The 13,067-nt window shown below is 39.3% G+C and overlaps 1 pseudogene; it reads right to left on the minus strand.

Annotated features, from left to right (window-relative positions):
• Positions 1–2,838: 2,838 nt before the first annotated feature.
• On the minus strand, positions 2,839–7,618 carry LOC148732984 (uncharacterized; annotated as a pseudogene).
• Positions 7,619–13,067: the final 5,449 nt, after the last annotated feature.

A 13,067-nucleotide genomic window follows, 5' to 3' on the forward strand; every position in this document is an offset into this window, starting at 1 on the left:
AAGGCTGATAGTTTCGAAAGAAACTGTTTGGGGCTGCGTCGGTGGGAGTAAGGAAATAATTTGGATATATCAACAAAGTTGAAGTGGTAAAGTGGCCACCGTAACGATTACAAAAGCTGACGTTTCGGGCGTTAGCCCTTCGTCGGAGCGAATGTATTTTAAATATGCTTCCGCTTTTTAACTCTTTAATTAATAATTTAAACATATATACCGAATCTAAATATGGCGAATGGCGCGGAGAGATTGGGCCTTGCGTCACTTAAACGAGGCTGGTCAGTCGACAGCTTTGCAAACACAAATGTTTATACCCATTGAACTAGTTTTTATAGGAATCTTTTTATTGATTTTGTATCGAGATTGTACCTCGTTCAAACTATGCCTTCACACTGCTGCGTTTTTGATTGCACTCAGAGAGGTTACAAGTCGGGAAAAGGCAAAAAAGTTTCGTTTTTCAACTTCCGAAAGGAGCGTTCAAAGAGAAAACAATGGATCCATGCCATTTGACGCGACGAAGGGAGGAATTTTCCAAATAACTGACAAAACTAAAGTTTGCTCGCTACATTTCAAGCCCTCTGATCTTAGAAAAACATTAACTGGACGGGTTCATCCTTTGGAAACGTCAGTTCTGTCGAGATTTATCTGGAGTGTTTCTCCAAAGAGGAGAAAGCCGCCCAAAAACCGATTGCGTTCGACTGCATGGTCGTCCAAGAAGCGAAAGTCGGACAAAACAGCAGAAAATAACAAATTTGTTATTGCTGATGCGGCTGTAGAAGAAGAGCAACATTTTGGATATAGTACGGAGAAGAAATGTGTTATTGCTGAATCGGCTCTAGAAGAAGAGCAACATTCTGGAGATAGTACGGATGATGATAACACTTGTATTTCTTGTAAGGAATTACAAGACAAATTGGTGTGTCTTGAGAAAGTGTTGGCTGAACAAAGGAGACGTTCCGAGGAACTTTTAAAAGAAAACGAAAGTCTCCAATTAAAAGTAAGGATCCTCGAAGACACCAACTCGAGCCTAGAATCGAGGACATTTTGTGTTGATCGGCTCGATCGTGACCAAGATGTTGCTTTTTATACTGGTTTTCGAAACATAAACGTCTTTAACGCGATGTTGGAATACCTTGATCCAGGAACAGTTTGTGAAAACATACGACCCAAAGAAAAAGCAAGTGAAGACTTACCAGATGACTTTTATGAAGAAGGGAGTGAACAGACTGAACAATATGTGAGCAACGAGAGGGGACCCAAATGCAAAATCAAACCAAGGGACCAGTTCTTCATTGTAATATGCCGACTCAGGAGAGGCTTTGCAGAACTACATCTGGCTCATCTGTATTGTGTTGGGCAGTCAACCATTAGCAGAAGTTTTGTTACTTGGATAAACCTCATGTACCTTGAGTTTGCTCCTGTATGCATATGGCCTTCAAGGAGGACTATTGATGAGACTATGCCAGCTACATTCATGGAAAAACACCCTCACACGAGAGTCATAACAGACTACACAGAAGTGAGATGTGAAATGCCTAGCAGTTTGCTTTTAAACAGTGAACTTTTTAGTTCGTATGAAAACCAAGTCACCTTAAAGGCCTTGATCGGTATTGCTCTCAGCGGAGCAATAGCATTTATCAGCCAGCTTTACACAGAGAGCATCAGTGACCGAGAAATTGTAACAAGGAGTGGGTTCCTGGCTCAAGATTTTGAATGTGGTGACCAGGTCATGGCAGACAAAGGGTTTCAAATTGATGACTTGTTACCTTTGGGCGTCCAGAATAACATCCCACCATTTTTAGGAGGTGACTCACAAATGTCTGCTGAAAATGTTGTCAAAACCCAGCAAATAGCTAGCGTAAGAATTCATGTCGAGAGGGCTATTAACAAAATAAAGTACTTTCATATCTGGAACAAAGTAATTCCCCTCAGCATGTTTGGAGTGGTTAATCAAGTGTGGTCTGTATGCGCATTCCTATGCAATACACATGACCCTCTCAAATCAGAATGAATGACCCAACCATACTTTGTGTGGTCAAGCATGTATATCAATATGACAATCAGTACGCACTTTACATATTCAATGTGTTAACCATAACGCCTTTATTAACATACCCATATGGCAATCTAATTTTCATCCTTAACCAAAAACAAACTTTTCTTAAATTTCATTTGTATCAAGTATTGTACTAAAGCCTGTAACTATGATACACAAGTACATTTTGTAATTGTTAAGTTTCATATCTTTCAAAGGTAATAAAAATGTAGTGCCAATACGTGGCTATTACAATTACAGTGTTTTTTCCTAATCATTAAACGAATATCCTAACTATTAGTTAGCATTAGTGTTAAAACTCATTGTTTTCTTCTGTTAAATGTCACTCACAAATTAGAAGGAAAATCACTCAGTTATTACTTTTTTCAGTAATTTGCTGGAGTTGCACAGCTTTGATATAAGTAATTAAATTAGCCATCCAAGGGTATCATAGATAGATCACAATGAGAACAACACCATGCAATTTAAAGATACGACTTAATTTAAGTGAGATACAAGGTCCTGATTATTATGAAGTGGGCCGACCAAGCTGCTTTCTTTTTCCTTTAACTCGCAGGTGAGACAAAACACACTGGTAAACCCTGGCACTTTATATAATCAGGCCAAATGAAATGTAACCTAACTAATTGTCACCTCATTGTTTCAATTTGCAGTCAGTTTATGTTTTATTATGCAAAATAGTATTCTATATTTTCTGAACATGATTATATCCTATGTCCTAGAAATGTTGCTGTATCCATGAGTTAGAATGTCATTTTTATGTTTTGCATAAAAGGTTTTGAAACAAGTCATTGACTTTTGCTAAACTCACTGGCTGCTTTGGAGATAAAGTGTGTGAAGTAATAATCTTTCAGACGCTGTTGTAGATTGAGCCAGAACTGGTCCTGAAATAAGATTCTCTCAATGCTAATTCCTCTGCTTGTATAAACAACAAAATCACTCCACTTGGCTCCTGTGATTCCTAGCTGGCCCTGTACCTGTTTGTAGTAAGAGTGGTCTCGTTTCAGCTTTGGCTGGCCATCACAATTTTCTAAAAAGAACCCATCATAAGAACAGGCATTAAGGGGTGTTACCATAAACTTTGTCTCTGGACATTTGACTTAAATAAGCCCAAAAGGTGAGTTACAGCCTTTGTCTACAAGTTTGCCATCTGGGGAGGCACCAAGGTATGGTGAGGTTAAACAAACAACAAGACCTGACTTGTAAACCAAAACCGGCTGTTTTACTGAATGCATGTACTTCTGGTATTGTCTTAGTGCAATACTTTCATACTGATTCCCATGCCTGGTACATCTCTTATTTATTGGTTTTGGATGTAGAAGGTTGTTAACGAGGGAATCATGTTGTTTTTTTCTGTTCACAATCAATCCAAAATTGGAAGCAGTAAATGTAAACCTTTCCCTTTTCCATTTCTCACTGCCTGATTTCCCTCTTGTTTTAGTTTCAATGTCATTCACTTGAGATTTGTCCACTTTAATGTTTCTTAGTAATCTCTTCTCTGCTTCCTCAAGTTCTTCTGGTATTGTGTAAACATCATCTTGGTTATTCATCAAAGGAAATAATGGATTTTCATAGATTTCTTGTAAAGGTACTCTTGAGAATGAAGATATGTCCATGTACACATTAAAATTGTCTTCAGTAAAAGCTAGTTGGTAGCTCCCATATGATCCCTGAGCACAACTGCCAAATTTTGATTCAATACAATCAGGTTGGTTGGAGGTATTGGATGCCATGATTTGTGCCAAGGCCATTTTGGGATTTTCAGCCTCAAGTTTTTAGTTGAAGTTTAGATTCAGCTTGTATCTGATTCTGTATGGTATTTCTAGCCTCATACAAAAGACACTTGACTCCTGGTTCCCTTGAAGTAGTAGGTATTTTAGCTTCACTTTTGGTTTTAGACAAAAAGACATCCATCACTGGTTGCGGTTTTATCACATCTCCTCTACCTCTCTTATGCCAAAGTTGCAATCTTGAAGTGTAGGCTTCCTTAGGGTTCATTTCATCCTCATTGTCTAGATCGTTAACATGGTTACATTCATGTAAACTGTATTTGCAGATTATAAGCATCAATGCTAATGTATGGTTGCAATATCTGAGTTCTCCTGTAATATAGGTGCAAATTGCATGGATAACACTTCCAGAAATTATCGACAAAGCCACTTTTATGTTATGGAGTGGGTCGTTCTTTCTAAAGCTATGGTAGCAACGTGCTTTAAAATAAAATAAATTTGAGTCGCTAACAGTTTCAATGTCTTTCAAATAGCGATCTTTTTCGAATGTCGTCGCTTTCCTGATACATCATCGGCACAGAATGATTTTTACTTGGGTCAAGATTCCTCCCTGTCTTGGCAATATGCAAATTCATTTCAGCTCGTGTGAAAAACGGCATCCTTTGAAGACTTTTACCCCATCCATCTTTAGGATACAAGGGTGTAAGAGAGCAATCTGACTTGTAACTTGGATTGTTGTGCGCTGTTTTTAATCGTTTACGTTTTGTGTATATCTTGTCGTCATCTGGGTCGATCACATTTTTATCTCTGCCGGATTTAATGTATTCTTCGACTCTGGAAAAAAAGTTCCCTCATGTAGATCTAAAGCAACAAAGCAATAAATAACATTGCACATTTGAAATGACTGCTGATATTGGGTGATTTCTAACTAACAAACTCGTATCAAGAGAAGGTTGACAAGTTTGACGAGTGGAGAAGCGCGCAACGGTCCTATTTCTTATTAATAATCGAACTATAACAATTCTGTAATATTGCTGACTTTTATAAAGTGATAATCCCCCTTTATTTTTCTTTCGATTAAACTGCAATCGCTTCGAATGTCTCAACTATATCCGAAAGTAAAGCTTACAAAGAAGTGCAAGTGAATTCATCAGTCTGTCTCACCTACCGCTGAACAAGTTGTGCCTTCGTTTTGAGACCTTTTAAAGAATCTCCACGACATTTGAGCCAGAAACGAAGCTCGTCGTTCTTCAGAGAACAAGGCTGTCCTCCACAGAGGCTAGCTCCCAGAATATCTTCCTCAGTAAGATCAGTTTCTATGTTTTCAGCAAAAATATCAAAGACGGCGGGAAAACTTGATGACTGACTAGCCTCGTTTACGTGATTTACGGCCCATTCTCCCCTCGCTGTCCGCCATATTTAGATTCGGTGTATGTTAGAAATTATCTTATTGAAAAATTTGACATTCGATGTATAAGTACTTTCATGTCATTGCGGTTCTTTGATAATGATATTGTTCTTTGAATTCATGTTGAAATCGCCCGTTGTTATTTTAGAACCCATTAACTAATTGACAAATTATCTCCCACTCATTGTTTGTGCCAACAGATTAACATAGTCCTCTTTTTTATTCGTATGTCTGTCATCTGACTCAAAGTGACAGCATCATCATTAAACTGTGCAGTTGCTAGACCGTCTACTCTATTCTCTCCCATTGTAAGAATACCATTCACTGTTTTGGAACCATCAAGATGGAACAATGTATTAGCTTTTGTGTCTACATATGTTTTATTCTCTACATCATGATTATGAGTAGCTGTTTCCAGATTGACTATCCTATGATTGTTCATATTGATATCACCTCGAAATGTCTCACCACCTGTAAATGTATTGTTGCAATTGCATCAACATATGTTTTATAAGTTGCATCAGTACTTTTCAACGGTGACGTCAAATTGATGATCTTATTATTGTTCAAGTTCAAATTACCTGTCATTGCAATTGAACCATTTGCTTTCAAATTCCCACCACCACAACTACCAGAAGCATCTCTCAGACCCAATGGCCCAGCATCACCTTTATCTCTTTTGGTCGTAATGAACCAGTATCACCATTTGATCCCTGTGCAACAGAATCTCCTTTTGGTCCCTTCGCACCAGTATCACCTCTTGGTCCCTGTGCACCATTATCACCCTTTTGCCCTTGTGCTCCAGTGTCTTGTTTTGGTCCCTGTGCACCAGTATCACCCTTTAACTCTTGTACACCAGTACCTTTTGGCCCTTGTACAACAGTCTCACCTCTTAGCCCTTGTGCACCAGTATCTCCTTTTGGACCCTGTGCAATAGTATCTCTTTTTGGCCCTTGCGCATTAGCATCACCTTTTGGTCCTTGTATAACCAGAGTCTCGTTATGATACTTGTGTACCAGTATCTTCTTTTGGCCCCTTGGTACCAGTATCACCTTTTGGTCCCTGTACACTAGTATCTCTTTTTGGTCCCTGTGCACCGGTATCTACTTCTTGCCCCCATGCACCAGTATCTCCTTTTGACCTCTCTGCACTAGCATCACTATTTGGTCCCTGTGCACCAGTATCACCTTTAAGTCCTTGTACACAAATATCTCCTTTTGCTCCGAGTGCTCTAGTATCACCTTTTGGTCCCTGTGCACCAGTGTCTCCTTTTGGTCCTTGTGCACCAGTATCTCCTTTTGGCCCTTATGCACCAGTATCACCTTTTGGTCCCTGTATACTAGTATCTCTTTTTGGTCCCTGTGCACTAGTATCTCCTTATTGCCCCTGTGCAGTGGCATCTTTTTTGGTATCTGTGCAGCAATATCTCCTTTTTTCCCTGTGCACCGGTATCTCCTTTTGGTCATTGCCCACCAGTATCACCTTTAATTTTGGCACCTGTGCACCAGTATCACGTTTTGGTCCCTAGGCACCCTAATCTTGTATCTCCTTTTCCCCCTGTGCACAAGTATTTCCTTTTGGCCCTTGTGCATCAGCATCTCCTTTTGGTCCCTGTGCATCAGCATCTCCTTCTAGTCCCTGTTCACCTGCACCCCCTTTCGAACCTCTTAAACCTTTTGGTCTAACAGGTCCACTCGGTCCAGCAGATCCAGCAGGTCCTTTAGGTCCAGTCGGTCCTTCATCACCACTACGTTGATCACTATTAGATTGCACTTCCATAAACCAAAACCCTGTCAAAATACCATTAACCAACTTATAACTAAACAGGAATTGCTGGTCACTGTAAAAAAAAAAAAAAAAAAAAATTCTCATCCTTACCACTCCTAGACCGCTTTGTATTTACGTTTTACCTAAAATCCAAAAACCTAACAACCCAGATCGACCCCTTTTCTCGGCTTGCAGTTTTTCCACCGAACTCATTTCCAGTTATTTAGGCAAAATTATGGCTACCATCGTCAAAATTTTACCATCATATATAAGACAGCCAACACGCTCTTGAAATTTTTGCACTTAACTTCTTTGTCGCGACAAAATTCTTTTCACTACGGATATTTCATCTCTTTATACGGTCATTCTCAATGGCGAAGGTCTTCTGGCGCTCAAAAACTTTTTTGATCAAAGCATTCTTAAGGGACCTAGTTCTGAAACACTACTTCGCCTAGCTGAACCAGTGCTAACACTCAATTTTTTTTTTCATTCAGGGAAAACTATTTCAAACAAACAAATGGCGTAGCCAGGGGTACCCAAATGGGACTCAGCTATGCCAATCTCTTCGTGGGTTTCATCGAATACTAATATTTCAGTCAATATAGCGGCCCCAAACCTGAACACTACGGTCGCTCCATTGACGACTGTATCAGCGCTACCCATTCTAGCAGAGAGGAGCTAACTCAATTTATAGCTGTAGTCAAGAGTTCCATATAACCCCATACATTAATGATGCATAGAGTGTTGCAAAGAAACCTTTATATTTAGTCTTTTTGAAATAGGGGTTATATGGAACTCTTTCCGTCAATTCCTTTCAACCGGCTCTAAAATATACCTGGAAAATATTTTCGACAACTCTTTGTCATTTTTAGATATCAGAGTTTTGATTGAAGGCAACGGCTTATTCAATAGTGTGTATTACAAACCTACAGACTCATTGTTACTTGATGTATTGATCTTCGCATCCATCGCATGTCAAGAATTCCATACTCTTCTCTTAGTTTCTTAGACTTGTCGTTTTTATAATGATGACTCTAATCTTTTCGAAAAATCAGAATCAATGTGCCAGTTTTTCGAGAAACTTGGTTATCCTGTTTGTTTCGTTCAAACAGGCCACCACGGCACCCAACTTATTAATCGACAGTGAGCACAACAAACGACACATAGGGAAATTTCCAACCGCATTCCATTCACTCTCACAATTCACCCTTACAACCACGCAGTTAAATCTATTATTCTTGAAAACTTTAAAACGATCCAGACTGGCACTATCTTTTCGCAACCTCTACTTAATCCATTCAACCGACTAATGACCAACCCAGAACTTTCAAATTCCCTCGTGCACGACGCAAAACTTGTCAATTTATTCACAACAATGAGAAAATATCGGGAACCAAACGACCTATTAAGATAACTGATCACTTTACGAGCACTTCCGCCAATGTCATCTATTGCATAGCTTGCACTTTTTGCAAAAATGTATACATTGGCGAAACAGAAAGACGACTAGGTGACCGATTCCGAGAACACCTTCGCGACGTAGAAAGGATTGATAGGGACGCATGAAAACCAGTCGCAAGACACTTTATTCTACCTAATCATTCTAAGACGTTTATGGGAGCCTGCGACCTTTCCTTACATCTAGGTAGTTCGGAAAGCCGCAAAACTCTTAAACAAAAGTTTATCTTTCAAATCGGCACTCTTAATCCCATTCTGTAGATATCAACGAACGCTTTTCATTCTACTAATTTACTCTTGTTTTTTTTCGTTACCATAATCCCATCAATAGCGTAGCTCCACCCTTTGCATATATAAACACAAACACAATGCACAGTTTGAAACTCTTTACGGTGGCCAACTTACTTTATCAACATAGTGGATAAAATTAATTATAAATTACCTTGTTATCCCCACCTACGCAGCACCACAGTTTCTTTGGAAAATTGACCGCCTTCATTGCTTTAAGCGTTAGACGAAGAAAGAAGACATTGACTTGCTTTTCTCATTCTTGCCAAGATGTGATTCTGGCTTTAGCGAGTGAAATGGATTTAGCAAAATCTATGATCTTATCATCTGATATGCAGTCTATAAAGTAGTGTTTTATTTTCTTATGATGAGATATCCTATATGTTTCTTATAGGGCTGTTCAATAACCAACAAGTTGTAAAAATGGAGGTGTTTGTGTGTATGACAAGAAAAGACAATCTTATTCAAGCGAGTACACCCCCATTTGGATCGCAGAAGCTATCGCGGTATCTTTTCGCAACCTCCACTTAATCCATTCAAACGACTAATAACCAACCCAGAACTTTTAATTGCACTCATGCACGACGCAAAACTTGTCAATTTATTCACAATAATGAGAAAATGTCTGGGAGTAAACGATCTATTAAGATTACTGATCACTTCACGAGCACCTCCGCCAATGTCATCTATTGCATAGCTTGCCCTTTTTGCAAAAATACATATATTGGTGAAACAGGAAGACGACTAGGTGACCGATTCCGAGAACAGTCGCAAGACGCTTTATTCTACCTAATCATTCTAAGAAGCATACGGCAGCCTACGACCTTTCCTTACATTTAGGTAGTTCGGAAAGCCGCAAAACTCTTGAAAAAAAAGTTTATCTTTCAAATCGGCACTCTTAAACCCATACTGTAGGTATCAACGAACGCTTTTCATTCTACTAATTTAATCTTGTTTTCTTCGTTACCATGTTCCCATCAATAGCGTAGCTCCACTCTCTGCATATAAACGCCAACACAATCCACAGTTTGAAACTCTTTACAGCGGCCAACTTACATTATCAACATAGTTGATAAAAATAAATTACCTTGTTACCCCCCCCCTACGCAGTACCACAGTTTCAGTTTCTTTGCAAACTTATCGCCTTCATTACTTTAAACATTAGACGAAGAAAGAAGACATTGACTTGCTTTTCTCATTCTTGCCAAGACGTGTTCCTAGCCTTAGCGAGTGAAATGCTTTTAGCAAAATCTATGAGCTTATCACCTCATATCAAACTGTTTCCCCACTGCGATGGACATTTGTTTTTGTCGGTTCCAGCCTGGCGCGGCCGCTAACCCAGATCCCCTCCTGAGCAAATTTTCAAAATGGCGGACAAGCCAAAGAGAGAGATAAGAAAACCAAAGCGATTCTGCAACGAACACTCAGCATACACCCCTGTTAAAAAGGTCATTTCACAGAGGAAAGATACAAAATTGTATGATATTGAAGTCACGGAGGTTGACAAACCCAACAAGAGACTGAAAATTCAGTACACGCTTCGATGAGTGGAGACCGTTCGGGGTTCTGTCCTCGTGTACCGGTTCACAAGAGCCAATACAAAAGACCAAACAATACACAATAGCTAACCGATAACTCCTAAACAAAGAAAGAACAATGGTAATTCCCTTGTGAACCGGTACACCAGGACAAAACCCCCTTCGGGGACGGTGAAGCATCTGAATATTTTCCTTCGAAACTGTATAGATTAGTAGGCTGCAACAAAAATTTATTGGACGCCGTTTAGGGTAAAAACAGCAATCTAACCTGAAAAAAATGTATTTATTCCGACTCTTTCGGAAAATAACTTTACAAATCTTACTTGTTTATCTCGTAAGTAAACGATGGTGAAGCGCTTTCCGAGCTACCCGATTCTTCTCCCACTGCTTTCACGCTTCTAAAACAGGAAACGAGCAAAAGGAGGAAGGTGTGGTTGTTTTGACTAGCCATTTGACGAGGTTCAGTCTGCTCCTTGTTCGACAATTTACATATCAAAACAAAGGAAATTTGTTCCTCTCTTTGATTTTGGCGGTACATTTTCAATTTGCGCTTGCGTAAGAGAGAAATCGCCCAAGACTCCTTGCTCGGTCTTGTTTTGACCACGAACGCCTTCTTAATTTTGACGGACCCGCTCGGGAAAAGGTGAAAATGACGAGGGAAAAACTTTACTTTGTAGTACGAAAATACACAAAATGGAAAGCCATGATATTATAGCTCAATATTTCGGTGGTACATTGTTAACTTTCTATACAGAGAGTCGGCAAGTTGATATAACATCCAAAAATCGCACTCGATTTGAGTGGGCCGATGAAGTGGGCGTGGTCACGAAATTCAGTAAGAGACTATTTGTACCCCGTGAGTTTGATATGGATATGCAGTCTATAAAGTAGCATTTTTTGTTATGACGAGATATCCTCAATGCTTCCTTTTAGGGCTGTACACCAACCAACAGTTGTAAAAATGGAGGTGTGTGTGTGTATGCCGATAAGAGACAATCATATTCATGCGAGTGCACACCCATTTGGATCTGAGAAACTTGTACTCTGGGTAAGAAACAACTCAGAATAGCAGAATAGAGATGGTAAAGTGATGTCGGTCAAGAAAAATGGCAAAATATTTGTCTCCGAGAGTTGGAAGCACACAAACCAACACTTTAATGGGAAAGAGACAAACGAAACAAAACAAAACAGAGCTTTTCAAGAAAAGAATTTAAGTAGAAAACTTACTGGAGTGGAAAATAGTTTAAGACTTTAAATATATGTGTATACGTCTAAGGTTAGCTTTAAATTAATTTGAAAACTATTCTAAAATGTCGAATATTAAGAATAAACAAAATTAAGTTTGACATTTTGAACCCTGGTTGTATGCATATTTGGAGAAACGACCGACCTTAAGCGTTTTATACATGGTTGGTATAGTGGCAGAATGGCTATCCATCGTCAGAGTCTAATCAGTCCTACGTCTTTAATGCAAAGGTCCAATGTTTCTGCAATGTTTGTATGTTAAAGTAACTTAGAACGGTTAATGAAATATTACTGACAAGTCTTGACATTATCTTATACTCTCAAAAAGTTACTTTTTGACAGCCATCCCTGCAAAAACAGCGGAACTTGCAGAGACGGAGTCAAAGGATATAACTGTAGCTGTGCACCAGGATTTCACGGAACACAGTGTGAAAATATTGAAGGCCTGTCTTGTTCAACAGGTTTGTAGAGACGTGAAACAGATTTAAAATTCGATGCATAAACCCCTAAATTTTGGCGACAAGCTTTTGTCAATTTTACCGCAATAAATAAGCGACAAGTTGATCATGCAAGGTAAAAAACGCGAAACATCAACCCAAAACTACGAAACTACAAAACAATGTTGCGCGACAAGTTAAGGGTTTTTGTATCTCGTATTTCGTGGCACTTGGCGCGGTCTGTACTTTTATCGACAACGACATTCGTCACTATAGTGGTCAAAATTGAATTTTTTGTAGTGTTGACGACGGGGTTTTACCAACTTGCTTGGACGAATTAACGAGAAGTACCGAGACTCTGGGCTTTTCTTCTGTTATTCTCTTCTGGAGAGCCACTACAGCAACGCTCTATGCATCTAATAATCATCATGCTCTAGCGTGAGGAACCAACGCTTTAAGTGGGAAAATCGTAGACACGTTTGGGTTAGCAGACCGTGAGAGTTTCCGCTGTGTATTCGTTGTTTTGCAAAAGAGGGAAATTGGGTGGCTCGCTCAGAAGCACTAGACGAGCACCAAGGAACCAATTAAACGCCAATGATCGAGCTGCGCACGAGAATCACGCGCACAAACAGGATCTCCGTGTTGGTAAAACTCAAGGCCAGCTTTACCAACCCAAACATGACTCCCTATGAAACTAGCTTTTTCCAACCATAACAAGCGATTAAAATTTCTAGCACGGTAAGATGGAAATTCGCGAACTGAGCCAAGTTGAAGCACACACTAAAAATAAAAGATCAAAACTATAAATTTATCAAACTTACACGAAGGCGTAAAAGCGCGAGACTCATCGAAACAAAAGGTAAACATTAAAATACTCGAAATAGAAATCCTTTAAAATACTCTACAACAGTAGACTCACAAGGCGCACACAACATTTTGACCAATGTGATGACGAATATCGTTGTCGACAAGAGTACAGATCGCGCTAAATCGTCAAGATCTCATAATAATTGCTTTTGGATTGTTTAGGGATAGTTTCTTGTCTTATTAATTATATCAATGGTTGACAAACAATGTAGGGTAATCAATCATAGACATCAGTCATAACATATCCCTCAGCAAACGTGTAAAACAGGTTTTCTGGTC

The sequence above is a fragment of the Stylophora pistillata genome, chromosome 4 (assembly GCF_964205215.1).
Source record: "Stylophora pistillata chromosome 4, jaStyPist1.2, whole genome shotgun sequence".
NCBI classification, from domain to species: Eukaryota; Metazoa; Cnidaria; class Anthozoa; order Scleractinia; family Pocilloporidae; genus Stylophora; species Stylophora pistillata.